Raw genomic sequence first — 14,236 nt, 5'->3', positions numbered from 1 at the left:
TGATTTCTCAACATGAGATTGCATAAGTATTCACCTGTGGTTTTCTCTTACTGTAAGTTTTGTTTTGACCATTTCCTTTTTTTCATGATTAATATTTCTTCTTGTTTTTCTTTTAACTAATAGCTAGTCCCCAATATTCTATTTCTGCCCTTAACATTCCCCACTGCTTTTTCTATCATATCATATTTATGAGATTAATATATCTGGAATTTATCTTCACATATAATTTGGGAGGATGCATTTGGTATTTTCTTTTGAATTAACTGTTTGCCCCAAAACTATTAAATAATCACTATTTTTATTTCACTCTTCACCACTCTTTGGAATGATTTTATTATAACTTACATGCTAATATAGACTTATTTCTTCCTTTAATGTAATTATAACTTATATTTCAAATTTTATTGCACTATCTGGTATATCCTAAATATTATTATTGCTTATTTCTAACATTAATGGAAATCTTTGTAGTATTTCATCATTTAAAATGATGTCAACTTTTGGTTTGCTGTGTCATGCTAAGGAAGCGCCCCTGTGCTTCTGTGCTGTCAGATGATTACATTGCATCTGTAAAAAATAAAGCTATTTTTTTCCTTTAGACTTATTGACATTGAATTTTACTATTAGTATATTTCCCAATATTAAATTGTCTTTGTATTCTTGGCCATGGCATATTGTTTAATATAAGCAATATAAATAAATAAGACGATAATATGAGCAGATGTAATCTTTTATTTTTCTGTTTTAGAATGTAAAGATTTAAATGAAATCAGAAAGCTAATGACTTAGAGACATCACAATTTATCATGTTTTGCTTTGCATGGTAGAGATTATGTATATTTCAAGCAATATGTACAGTTATTTCCATGGTGGATTATATTTTACATATTTTAAAAATGAATCTGTCATTCTCAGAGATAACTATGGAAGGAAAAGATTAAATCACAAAAATTTATGAAAAGAATTTGTGGACCATGTATCACAGAAGAATGTAGCCTTTAGCCACATGACTGGGTATTTTAAAATCTAGTTTTATATTTGTATAATTACATTTTGATATTACTATTGAACTCTTCTCAGATCTTTTTTTGTGAATGTTTTTGTTAGTCATACCTAATGGTACTTATGAGAAATCTAGGTTCAAATAAATAAAGAGAAAACAATCTGTCATGACTTATTATACAATGTAAATTCAAAGAGAACAAAATAAAGCATCAGGAGCATTCCATGTTGGAAAGAATCAAGCCAAACACTTTCACAGGCCCTCTGCAGATCAGAATGGGGCAGTTGGATTTATGGGTCATTTTCATGAGGCAAAGAGGAATGGCCACCAACAGTCCTGTCTCCCCAAGTTGTATATTCACTTCTGTTTTTCAGTAGCTGTTTTAGGATACAAGTGTAGAAAAATAAATACAGTGGGGCCTTGACTTACGAGTGTCTCGACTAACGAGTTTTTCGAGATACGAGCCGTCTCTTGGCCGATTTTTTGCTTTGAGTTGCGAGCTAAAATTCGGGTTACGAGCTAGCTTCAGATACCCCACTGCTAGTTGGCGCAGCGAATGTCACAGTGAACGCCACAACATCAGCCCAGCATCACGTGTTTCACTCGTTCACAATTGATTTGACATACGAGTAATTTGAGTTACAAGCTCTGTCATGGAACGAATTAAACTTGTAAGTCAAGGCCCCACTGTACATTTAATTTCTTATTTTGACCCTCTATTGTTTAAAAAAATCTGATCTTTTTCAGATCTTTTGAAAACAATTTTGAAATAATTTTATATCATTGTTGTTGCTAAAGAAGATTAGCAAATGAGAGGGTTTTTCAGATTTCTTGCCACATATTACATCTTCTAAAAATTATTTTTGAGAAGTGTAGATATATCTCTCAAAACTAAGGATTGAGGGTTAGTGATTAATGTGTTTAAATTAACCCTTACATAAATCAGTTGGATAGGCACTATTATAATTGCCCTTGATAGTAAACTGAGGCACAGGACTTTTTAATAAGTTGTCCCGGATCTCTCAGTGGTAAGCGACAGAGCTGTGATTCAAGTCCCAGGGGATCCCACCGCAGGTCATGTATGTATAACCCGATGTTGGTACTATTTCTGACTACATGTCTCCAGGTTGTTATGGTGCAATGAGATTTACTGTATATCATGAGATTCTAATAATGAGAATTAAATTGGGAAAATTCATCATAACATATTTCCTGGGGAGAATAAGGAGAAAAATATTCAATGTTAAAAAACACACAAAACTTCTTTGATCTCCATTCTTCTCTATAGTGAACTTGAGCTATAATAAAATTCCCACTAGAATATAATTCAAAGAAACTTCTGCCTTATTTTTAAAGTGAAGCATTCATCATAAAATGAATGTGAGAAACTGTGAGATACGTGTCTAGATAAATAATTTAGGGTTGAGTGTAAAAAGGTAAGATGTAGATGTAAGATTTAGGAACAGATTGGGAATTATTTCTTCCTCCGCTTGCCAAAAGCTGTTCGATTGTCACAGAGGACAGACTGGAAAGAAATACTGCCTCTCCTTATTCCACAGTGATATCAGGACTAGTATCAATTTGTCATGATGAAACATTCGACCTATACTTTCAAAGTAGAGCAAATATGAGGGAGGATACCAGACAAGTATGACAATTTTTACTTCTATTTTATTTTATTATTATTATTTTTTTATTGCTTAAAGTATTACAAAGGGTATTACATATGTGTCCTTTTTTTTCCCCCTGCCCTTGACAATCCCCTGGCCTCCCCTACCCCTACTTCTATTTTAATAGTACTTTTTTTTAAAGTACTTCTTTAGAGGTTTGTTACAACTAAGGTTATTCATAACACATTCACAGCATATTTACAAAGGAAATATTGGCACTTAACAAAGGAGGCTATACCTATGTAGTTATGTTAATAAACTTGTATTGAACACTTGGTACTTTGTTAAAATATTCCCACTGATTATCTTATTTAATCTTCACCACTATCCTCATTTTATAAAGGAGAAAAGAGAAGCCAAAAAAACATTTAGAGAATCTATACATATAAAAGCCTAAGCGACCATCGCAACCGAATGGACAACCAAATAGGCTGCATGGGGCCACTAGGCTGGCAGGGAGGGAAGTTGGGGCGACCAGGCCGGCAGGGGTGGGGGCAGTGAGGGGTGACCAGCCCGGCAGAGGGGGACAGTGAGGGGTAGCCGGGGGGTGGGCAACCAGTCCAGTGGAGGAAGGGCAGTTGGGGGCAACTAGGCCAGCGGGGAGGGGGGCAGTTGGGGGTAACCAGGCCAGCAGGGGGGGCAGTTAGGGGATCGGGCCTAAACCGGCAGACATCCCCCAAGAGGTCCCGGATTGGAGAGGATGCAGGCTGGGCTGAGGGGACCCCTCTGTGCACGAATTTCGTGCACTGGGCCTCTAGTTTTAATATAAACTGATGATCAAAAATAGATCCAGGGACACAGAAGCATGAAGACTGTTGAACCTCAGAGGGAAGGCAGGGGAGAGGGGTGGGAAGAGATCAACCAATGAACTTGTATGCATATATGCATAAGCCAGGGACATAGACAAAAGAGTGGTGAGGGCCTAGGGGTGGGGATGGGGGGGCGGGGGCAGGCTGGAAGAGGTTAATGGGGGGGGGGGGCGGAAGAGGAGGACTTTAAAAATAAAGATTTTTAAAAAAGAAGAAGATCCAGCTCAAACCTAGTCCTGCCTAATCTCAAATCTGGTTGATTACAGATATTTACAACAGTGTTGTTAAACATTTGCTGAACTTTATGGGTCATTATGCAGCTCATATTAATAGACACTGCATAGAAGCTGCACCATTTTACATTCCCATCAGCAGTGTACAAGGGTTCCAGTTCTTTCACATTCTTGCCAACACTTGTTATCTCTTGTCTTTTTCGTGAGAGCCATTTTAACAGGCTTGAGGTGGTCTCTCATCGTGATCTTGATTTGCACTTCCCTGCTGATTAGTGATGCTGAGCACCCTTTCATGTAATTGCTGGCCATTTGTTTGTCTTCTGTAGAAAAATATTTATTCAGTTTCTCTCCCCACTTTTTAATTGGCTTGCTTATTTGTTTGCTGTTGAGTTGGTGTATGTGAGTTCTTTATGTATTTTGAATACTAACCCCTTATCAGATTTAAAGTTTGAAAAGATTTTTCTCTCATTCTGTAGGTTGCCTTTCATTTTGTTGGTTTCCTTTGCTGTGCAGTATCTCATATTTTGATTGAATCCCATTTGTTTATTTTTGGTGGTGTTGTTTGTGCTTTTTGTGTCTAATTAAAAAATATTGCCACAGCCCATGTAAGGAACTTACCGCCTCTATATTTGTCCTATGAGTTTTACAGTTTCAGTTCTTAAATTTAAGCCTTTAATCAATGTTGTGTAGTGTTCAATGTACAGCTCTTTCACCTCCTTAAATACATTCTGAATTATTTCATGTGTTTCATGTAATTGTAAGTGGGATTGTTTTCTTAATTTATCTTTCTGATAGTTTATTATTAGTTTATATTGGTTTTTATCCTAAAACTTTACTGAATTTGTTTATTAGTCCTAATAGTGTTTTGTTTTGTTTTGTAGGAGTAGAGGCTTTTATTAATCACTAGGGGCCAAGTGCATGAAGTCGTGCAACTTGAAAGGAACTGTGGGCCAAGAGGCTGTGGTAGGAACAGGGGCAGGTCTCAGCCCATCCTCCAAGCCCCTGCCCGGCCCCTCCTGCTGTGGCCCCATGTCCCCTGTCTGCCTGCAGCCCCACTCCTGCTACTGCCGCTCCCACACACTGACAGTGCTGGCCCCGCTTATACCCGCTGAAAGCATGGATCGATTGGGGCTGGTGCCATTAGCGGGTGCAAGCAGCAGCTGCTGCCCCGATCACCCCTCAGGAGCAAGGGGAGGTGGAGAAACCCTCAGGAGCCATCAGGGCAGGCAGCCACCACTCACACCTGCTGATGGCGCCAAGAGATTGGGACCAGCGCCGGGCACCAGCAGCAGGTGCGACCGGTGGCTCTGGCACTGGCTGCAGGTGTGAGCGGGGCAGGCGCTGGCAATGGGTGCGAGCGGCATCTGCCGGCTCTGATCGTCCCTCAGGAGCAGGGGGAGGTGGAGAAACCCTGAGGGGCAAATGGGGCTGGCAGCTGCTGCTCGCACGCACCGATATCACCGAGCAATCGGGGCAGGCGCCGGGCACTGGCAGTGGGTGTGAGCAGTGGTTCTGGCACTGGTGGCGGGTGCGAGCAGGGCCAGTGCCAGCAGCAGATGCAAGCACCGGGCGGGACTGCGGTGTTCGGGAGCAAAGAATTTTCAGTAACCACCAGAGACTCACCCAATGACAGCGACTGGTGCCCTGCCTTGGTCTGGCGCCACCGCTCACCTGCTCACCATCCTGCAGTGGCCGACGCCCACCATGTTCCACTCACACCCGCTGGTAGTCAGCACACATCATAGCGACCAGTTGTTTGGTTGTTCCAGTTGTTTCACTGTTCGGTCTACTTTCATATTAGCCTCTCATTATATAGGATGTGGGTAGGATGACCTGTTCTTTGCATAACAGTAAGCTTCTTTACCTGGTTACTCCTCCAATTTCCCAATGGACTTATGAACAAAATGGCCTTTTTGTCAGGGATGGGAGTTATCTATTAGGTAAGCTATATGAACTTCTACTTACAATGACTGACCTGGCTACAGGCACTTCTGACTGTCCAATTTGCCAGTATTAAAAACCAACACTGTTCCATCGTACCCTTAAAAATTTGTTAAGAGGGTGGCTCTCATGTTAAGTATTTTTACCACAGTGGGTGAACACACGTTCAGTGTGCAGATGATGTGTTGTGGAACTGAGCACCTGAAACATGTATAATTTTGTTAACCAGTGTCACCCCAATCCTATCTAATAAAAGAATAATATGTAAATTAACTGTCACACCCTCACTCCGTCAGAAAGATGGCTGTAGCCACAGAGCTGGAGCAAGCAGGAGGCTTGCGTTGCCCCCGGCGATGGAGGAAGCCAAGCTTCCTGCCTGCCCTGGCTGGCCCTGAGCTCTGCTCAAGGCTACAAAGTTTCAATTATAGAAGATCAATAAATCCCAGATACCTGCTTCCAGCCTGTGGGCGTGGCCAGCCTGAAAATGGCCCTCACCCCCTCACCCAGGCTGGCCAGTTACCCCAGCAGGCCCCCCCCCCCACCCTGAAGGGGCTGTAACCAGCCTGCAAACAGCCATCAGCCCTTCACCCAGGCTGGCCAGGCACCCCAGTGGGGACCCCCACCCTGAAGGGGTTGTGACCAGCCTGCAAACAGCCATAAGCCCCTCACCGAGGCTGGCCACACCCCCATGGGGTGAGGGTCCCCACTAGGGGGCTTGACCAGCCTGAAAACAGCCCTCAGCCCCTCACCCAGGCTGGCCAGGATCCCACCCTGATCTGGGACACCCTTCAGGGCAAACCAGCCGACCCCAACTTGTGCACGAGGCCTCTATCCTATATAATAAAAGGGTAATATGCAAATTGACCCTAATAGCAGAATGACTGGGAATGACTGGTCACTATGACACACACTGACCACCAGGGGGCAGACGCACAATGCAGGAGCTGCCCCATGGTGGTCAGTGCGCTCCCACAGAGGGAGCTCTGCTCAGCCACAAGCCAGGCTGACGGCTGCCAGTACAGCGGTGGTGGTGGGAGCCTTTCCTGTCTCCTCAGCAGTGCTACGGATGTCCGACTGCAGCTTAGGCCTGCACCCCACTGGCAAGTGGACATCCCCTGAGGGCTCCCGGGCTGCCAGAGGAATGTCTGACTGCCAGCTTAGACCCAATCTCCCAGGGAGCGGGCCTAAGCCAGCAGGTGGACATCCCCTGAGGGGTCCCAGACTGCGAGAGGGCACAGGCCAGGCTGAGGAACCCCCCCAAGTGCACAAATTTTTGTGCACTGGGTCTCTAGTAAATTAAATAAAAGTAAAACAAATAAATAAAAATAAGCATTGCATAGAATAAAATCAAACTTCTAACCTATCTTCCTGAGGCTTGGTGCACTTTAGTCCTTGCAAGAAAATATTTCACTATGAAAAAACTGGAAATGTTTCTAAGTATTAAATAGAGAGTGTACATAGTTTAAACATAAGCAAACCTTTTATCACATAGCCAATTCTACAGGATATGAACTGAGTTCTCAAGAATGTAGTATGTATGACCTGAAAGTCATTGTAAAAGGAGAGTATTATAAATTTCCCTTAGAAAATCAGGAGAAAGACGTTGAGGTAGAGAAGAAAGAATGGCTATCTTACATTCAGGTGGTAAACCAAAAATAAAGGGGGGGATGGAGAGGGGAGAGAAAGCATGAACATTAACTGCAGGAAGATTACAATTTACCCAGTTTTAACATCAATTCAGATGAGCAGCATTGATTTTGGGTTCAATGTATGACCTTGAGTCTTCACTTGAGACACTGGTAATTTGAAATTTATGGGCAGAATTTTTGTGAACAATTTTAATTATAAGACATCACTAATTTAATTCTGTTGGGTGGCATAGTCTGAACTGTGAAGGTTTATTTAAAAAGTAGGCTATTATTGTAAAAAATGAACTGTACTAAAATTAGCTATTCAAAACTTACAATAACATTTACTAGCATAATTTGAAATGAGAAATCCATTAATGGTATACAAATAGTTAATTACCAAATACTTTAAAGCAGCATATTTTCTTAAGTAAATTAAATAGCAGCTCTTTTTTGTATTAAATAAATGTTTTACTTAACAACAGAGATATTTAACTATACATGTGTTATAGTCTTTCAGGAGAAATAATAATTTTTAAAGCCCTTTTATTTAAAATGTTGTATAAGTAAGTATATAGTCTTAAACCATAAATTCAGTTCTATTTTTCTGTTTAGTTTAAATGCTGTGAAAGCTTTTGTTGTATTCAAAGGCCTCTGTGCCTTTGAATTATAGTAACTTCTCAGTAACTTCTTTGCCAGCCACCCATAACCACAGCGTGAGACTGAGTGACTACAATGTATGCACTGCATTATAATACTTGTTAGGAAACACTATGTTAGGAAGCCCTTTCTATTTTTCAAAGCCTTTTCTCATGTCCCTCATTTAAAAAGTCTCAGTGCTACAGTTCTACTTTGCTCCACAGAGGAAGGCCATCCCAGCAGCATAAGGACTAGAGAAGTTACAGTCCACACTTTGCCTCTCCCGTACAACCTAAAGGGGGAGGTGTTCGGGTAGAAGGGGTGGGGCTAAACTCGTTAGTAGTGTCACACTGAAGCAGACTGGGTAAGAAAGGCCAGGTGTTGTTCCTTTTAACTTCAAACTGATGGAAGATTGAGCAAAAACAGTTCACCATGCTGACACATTCAAACAGAAGTATGTCAAAGTGGAGTCATTACTAATAGGTTACAGGATGATGGGTACATTATTTTTACTTCGCTACTTAAAATTTTTGTCTTTTCCACATTTTCCTCAAAGTGTTTTGCTTGTTTTTAATCCTCGCTTGCCAGTTGTTGGAAAGAGAAAAACAAAGGAAAAACAGAGTGAGTCCATGGCAGGGCAGATCTGGGAGGTTGAAGACAACATGGGAACGGAGGCTTGTTATGTCGGAAGGAAGGAAGAGCACTCTGCCACCTGTAGATGGCTGGTTGTGATGCTTCTTTCACAGATACTGGTTCTTGTTAGCACACTGGTTGAATGGCGCGCTGCTTTTTATTCGATCTTAATCCTCATGATGTAGCCATTGTGTCCTTAATGTATTTTATCATGATTCTTCCTGTTGCTTTGTCTCAGTAACCCATCTGTTTTGCGGTTACTTCCTTCAGATTTGGGCAAAACAACTGCAATGTAGCCTTCAGTGGATGTCTTCCCTTGAAGAATAGATGCGTATGGAAAATGTTTTTATTCATTTCTGTTAACCACCCTCTAACACAGCTCATTGTGGTGTATTCTTCTCCATCTGAGCAGCAAATCGTACGCAGTTGGTGGAACAGCATATGCTGGCTATGGCTTCACTTCCCCAGAAGCAGGATTGACTTCAGTGTATCCTCGTAGCAACCCGCTGGTTCAGTTTCATTCAGCTCTCTATGGACCAGTAAACTGATAAATAACTGAGCTCATCTATGGGGATTGGTATTTATTGTCTTATACTAACTGCCACCAATAAAGCAGTCTTTACCATGAAAAAAGAAAAAGGGGTGCAGTTCTGTTAGAAACTGTGCCCCGTGTTTAAATTTCCCAGAGACCTTGTTCTGAAGCCTGCCACAGTTGGTACTGATTTGATGGGAAATGATTTTCATTGTTTTTTTCACTTTGATGAACTGCATGAGACCCAGCCAGTGTGATGACACATTTTCGGTTAGAGTGCTGTAGTGTGCAGTGATCCTCGCAGGGTTTCTCCTTGACACCTGCCTAGTATCAGCAATTGAAATAACGATCTGTAAGCACACCATGGGCTCCACAGCCACTGGCTCAGTAGCCATGGCTACCACCTCTGGTGCCCTGGAGACCCCAACACTTTCTTCATGCTGGCCCCAGCAGCCTCCTCTCTTGAATTGAGTTTCTGAACTCTACCTTCCTTGTATACTAGTACACTTACTGAGGCAATTTCTTACTTAGAGACAAGTAAGGCAATTCAGAAAAATGGTAATGGAATTGAAAAAGATTAAATAAGAAAAAATCCAATTGACTGCTAAGTGCAAATCCAAAGCAGCAATAATGAAAAATCATAACTAAACTTTAAATTCAGCTATTATTTCAAATCACCAATGACAGTGGTAACACCTTCCTACTCTCAGCTGTCCAATGGGACAACAAACTTGATGGTGATGCATAGTATTTAATTCAAGAACTAATGGACAAGAACAAGAGTCGCCCTTCTGCAATGTGACTTCTCTTTTTGCTGACCAGAAAGAATGCTCTTTCAGCTAGCAGTGACTGCAAAAAGCAAAATGTCCAGCGTCACTGTTAGGGAGCAGAAGGGTAGCACAAGAGAAAATGAAGGGGGGAAGTATCAAAAGAAGGGAAAATTGTGAAGGACTTAAGTTATGCAGGGGCAGCAAGAAATTCTTTGAATCAGGTAAGAGAAGGAATGAAGGGGGGGGGGAAGCAATGGGGGGGAGAAGAACACATATGTAATACCTTAATAAAGAAAAAAAAACCCTGCTGAAATCATGCAGCAATGTGGGGCGTTCAGGACAAGGCAGGCAGTAGTATCTGAGACCTCCTTGTGCTGCCCTGGGACCCAGCTAGAACAGCCACAGCATTGGAGGGTGTGAATCATGGCCTCCCCCAGGGGCTGTTTAAAGCTATCGTGTCAGGCCCTAGCTGAGTGGACCAGTTGATTGGAACATAGTCCCATATGCCAAAATTTTGCCTGTTCGATTCACGGTTAGGGCACATACTTAGGTTGCAGGTTTCATCTTCTGTCAGGGCCTATGGGAGGCAACTCTCTCTGTCTCTCACCTTCTCTCTCTAAAAATTAATAAAAAAAAAATCTTCAGGTGAGAATTATAAAAAAAAAAGCTGTTGCGTCAGTGCACATTTCACACTGGTTTTATTATACCTAACTTATGTTCAGATTAGTGTTTTGTAAAACTCGAAAATATCCAATGTAACTTGAAAGCATTATCCTCTTAAATTGAAGCATACATATTTGGTGGCTGAAAGAGTTAATGTCCAGTATGGTCAGCTCTCACTCCAAATTTAAAAACAGAAAACAAATTGTGTTAGTATTCCGTTATATATTCCCTCACCCATTCATATTTTATAGATAGTAACGTCATTTAGTAAATGTTTATTGAAATAACTTGTTAACTTCATGAGTAATATACACTGTGATCAAACACATAAAGACCTTGGTTTTCCTCTAGTTGAAGAAAATATTATTTATGGTTAGAGAATATGTAGAAAAATGAATGTCATCATATTATCTTCTTGACAGTATTTCCTGTGTGGCCTTATAAATGTAAATGAAATTATTCTTTCATATCAGTAGAATCATTGCCAGATAGTGAAATAGGAAGTCCCTTAAATTTCTTCTTGTGTAAAAAATAACCTCTTAATACTAAAAAATATATAGCCACTTGCTATTTATATGACTTAAGACAATTCATTTACTCTCCCAGTATCTCAGTATTCCGATCTGAAAATGGCTCAATTCTACCTCATAGAAGGTTTAAAAGGATTAAATGAGTTAATATTTGGAAACACTTAGACAAGTGACTGCTACATTGTTAGTGTTATATGCATTTTCTGTTACTAAAACATGGATTTATTCCTAAATGATCTTTTCCTGTTGTTATTGTGTCCTATCCCTAGATAATTATATCAAAGTTTAGTTACTTACTTAGCTTTTATAATAGCCTGAGCAGCATCTACTAAATCAAAAGCCTTTTCCATATTTACATCACATCTGCCTGAGACAAAAATCATGGGATGGCTTGACCCCAAAAATTTGAGAACTGAGAAGGAGCAGCATCTGTCTTCTCCATCTGTTTAACCAAAAATTCTTAATTATCTGTAAAAACATCTTTAGTCTGAATCACTCACTATTCAGCTTAATGAACTATATTTTGGGACATAACATTAGAACTTTGTACATTCATGAAGCTTATCAACTAGTGATATTTTCCATGAGGATGAGGAAGGCTAAAAATGACCTACATCTGATGCGCATGCACTATTATTTTGGTGAGGATGATTAAAGCCATTACTCTAGGAGCTTTTTGTTGCTGTATCTGTTGTCTCCTATTTTTGTTGTAGAGGTTCATTTCTCCAAAATCAAGTCACTGTCACTAATTGTTCCCTCCAGTGGTGCTTGTCTGCTGCTGATGCGCTGAGCCAATTGATGTTGATGTTGCATTAGTTCAAATTATACTTCCCGTTTGCCCTTGAAGCTTTTTGGCTGCCCATCTTGTGGTTGATTGCATTCCTCACCTCATCAGGAAGAGCGTCTCTGGCATTATTTTTCTTATTTTTCATTTGCTTCACTTGCTGAAATGTTACAACGTGGCTTCATTGTCAATATTGTAATAGTGTTCAGAAGTATCATTATTGATTTTAATATTGATGCTGTTTGATAATGGATGGCAATGAATCTTGTCCCCATACTGATAATGCTTTTAAAAATGAGTCTAAATCTCTGGGCATTAGAGCTCCTTGGGAGGCCATCATTTTACAAGACAGCTATGTAGTTTGAGGCTGGAGGCTAGTTGTACTACCATTTTTCATGTTCCCTATTGTGGAGCTGAATCACGTAATTTTTCTTCCGTTTGGTAGCGTGACATGCCTGTGATCATTTAATAGCTGAGTGGACTTCATTTGTAATTTTGCTTTGGAGGATCAACGTAACTCCCATTTCGCAGAGCAGACCTAATCTATCTGACTTTTTAAATGTGTAGTTATTACCTATTAAGAAGCATATTTTTATGAGGATGAAACACAAAATATAGAACTTAAGTGTGTTTTTTTTTTTAATATTTGGAAGCAGCTTCTCTTTCTAAACCCCTATAGTACTTTATTTTACTTCTTATAATCTTTCTTTCATGTGTGATTCTTCCCTCCTAGCAGACTCTACCAAACAGAGGAACAGGTACTGAGTAATCTTTGCATTTCCCAAAGCCTTTCTATTAATTTCATATGCCACAACATATTTTCAAAGCTGACGTATTATCACACAAATCAAGTTCTTGATCAAAATAGAATGGACTGAATTTGAAATAGATAAGAGATCTAGCTTAATAACTTCATTTGCATATATTTTATAGTTCTTGAGCATTTTAATGCAAATAGTCATATTTAGTCATATCCAAAATATGTGAGAGATGAGGATGGTGTCAACAGATTTATTTTCATGGGTTAAAACTAAAACTCAGAGAGGTTAGATGACTTATTCAGTCATTTGTAAGCTGCTAAATGGCAATGGTGGGGACATGTACCAACATCTTGTTGTAGGTGTGGGAAGTGATATAGGATCCCATTTCTTAAAGATTGTTTTAAACCAAAATAGATGACATATGCCCATTTTGGACAGAGACAGAAAGACATGACTTGATGACTTTCATAGATTCTTTCCAGTCTCTCTAATTTATGCACTTAACTTTCCTAACAATTAACTAAAAAGTTGGGTGTTTGCTTGACTTAATTTTTTAAAATCTAAAGTTAAAAATAACATAGGGGCAGTCTTAGGAGAGAATATCAAAGTGATGGCACTTATTTTTATTTGCTTAGTTTTATTTTCTGATAGAACAAATAGTTTCTTTGATAGGCCAACAACTTCTGTGGATCAGCATAATTGCAGCCAGGATTTAAATGCTATTTCTGAGCTGGCAGCTACCTCTGCTGTGTGCCCTGCATAAGATGCCCGGTTCAGTGAGCAAAACTTACACAGTGTCACTTTGAAGGTAAAGTCATGTCTCCCAGCTTGCATTGTCAACAAGATAATGTGGGCACTTTGACTCTTTTTTGTTGTGCTTTGACTTTTGAGTCCTTTGGTTTACTCTTTATTTATAGTTTCTGGCTCTTCTGAACTGTTTGAGTAGTTAAGCAAGCCTGACTATCACATTTGCATACTGAAAGAATCTACAAAATGAGTGAAATGACTCAGGCATTATTTATGATATTCATTGTAGTTGTCTCTAGATTTAACCTTGAGGGTTATAGACAGACTTGCATATTTAAATGTGGGAATTTCTTTTTTGGATGACAGGCAAAATTGTAATTTGTTAGATTCTCTTTCCCTTAATTCTAGTCCAGGGAATGAGTATTACTCGGTGATTTAGAGTAGGACCCCATGGCAAAATCCTACAGTGATTTTGTGTTCTGTCATGCTGTAGGTTATAAAATGGTATTCTTAAACACAGTGACACACTGCCTATTTATTTCATTGTACAAATAAGTTTATCTGTTTTATCTCTTTTTTTTCTGTCAACGTTAGTATTATAATCAGGTTTTCTATACTTCAGAATATGTTTAAGATAGTGTCACTTCATCTTAAATAGTGCTGGTTTTTCTTTTTCTTTTTTTTTAAGGATCAATACAATGTGAAGTTTTTGGAAGTTGAGAAGGTTCTTAGATCAACATACCTTGGGCTGTGGATAAGAAATGCTTTGGGTGTTTTGTTTGCTTTTCATTTCAAAATACTTTCCTGTTGTTTCTTTCTTAATGTTTAAATTGTAAATAGCAAACTCTGCAGTGATAATAACTTGCTCAACATACATGTGGTTCAACTCTTCT

At 39.8% G+C, this 14,236-nt stretch overlaps 1 protein-coding gene and 1 pseudogene across 1 annotated transcript in view; one reads left to right on the top strand and one right to left on the bottom strand.

Annotated features, from left to right (window-relative positions):
* The window catches only part of MAGI2 (membrane associated guanylate kinase, WW and PDZ domain containing 2), a 1,152,561-nt gene that overhangs the window by 82,587 nt on the left and 1,055,738 nt on the right, over positions 1 to 14,236 (top strand). The window lies entirely within an intron of this gene.
* Positions 8,731 to 9,483, bottom strand: LOC118666050 (annotated as a pseudogene).

Source organism: Myotis myotis, unplaced genomic scaffold (genome assembly GCF_014108235.1).
Source record: "Myotis myotis isolate mMyoMyo1 unplaced genomic scaffold, mMyoMyo1.p scaffold_m19_p_11, whole genome shotgun sequence".
Taxonomy (NCBI): domain Eukaryota; kingdom Metazoa; phylum Chordata; class Mammalia; order Chiroptera; family Vespertilionidae; genus Myotis; species Myotis myotis.
Note: the sequence above shows the minus strand (reverse complement) of the source record. Positions and strands in the feature narration are given on the sequence as shown.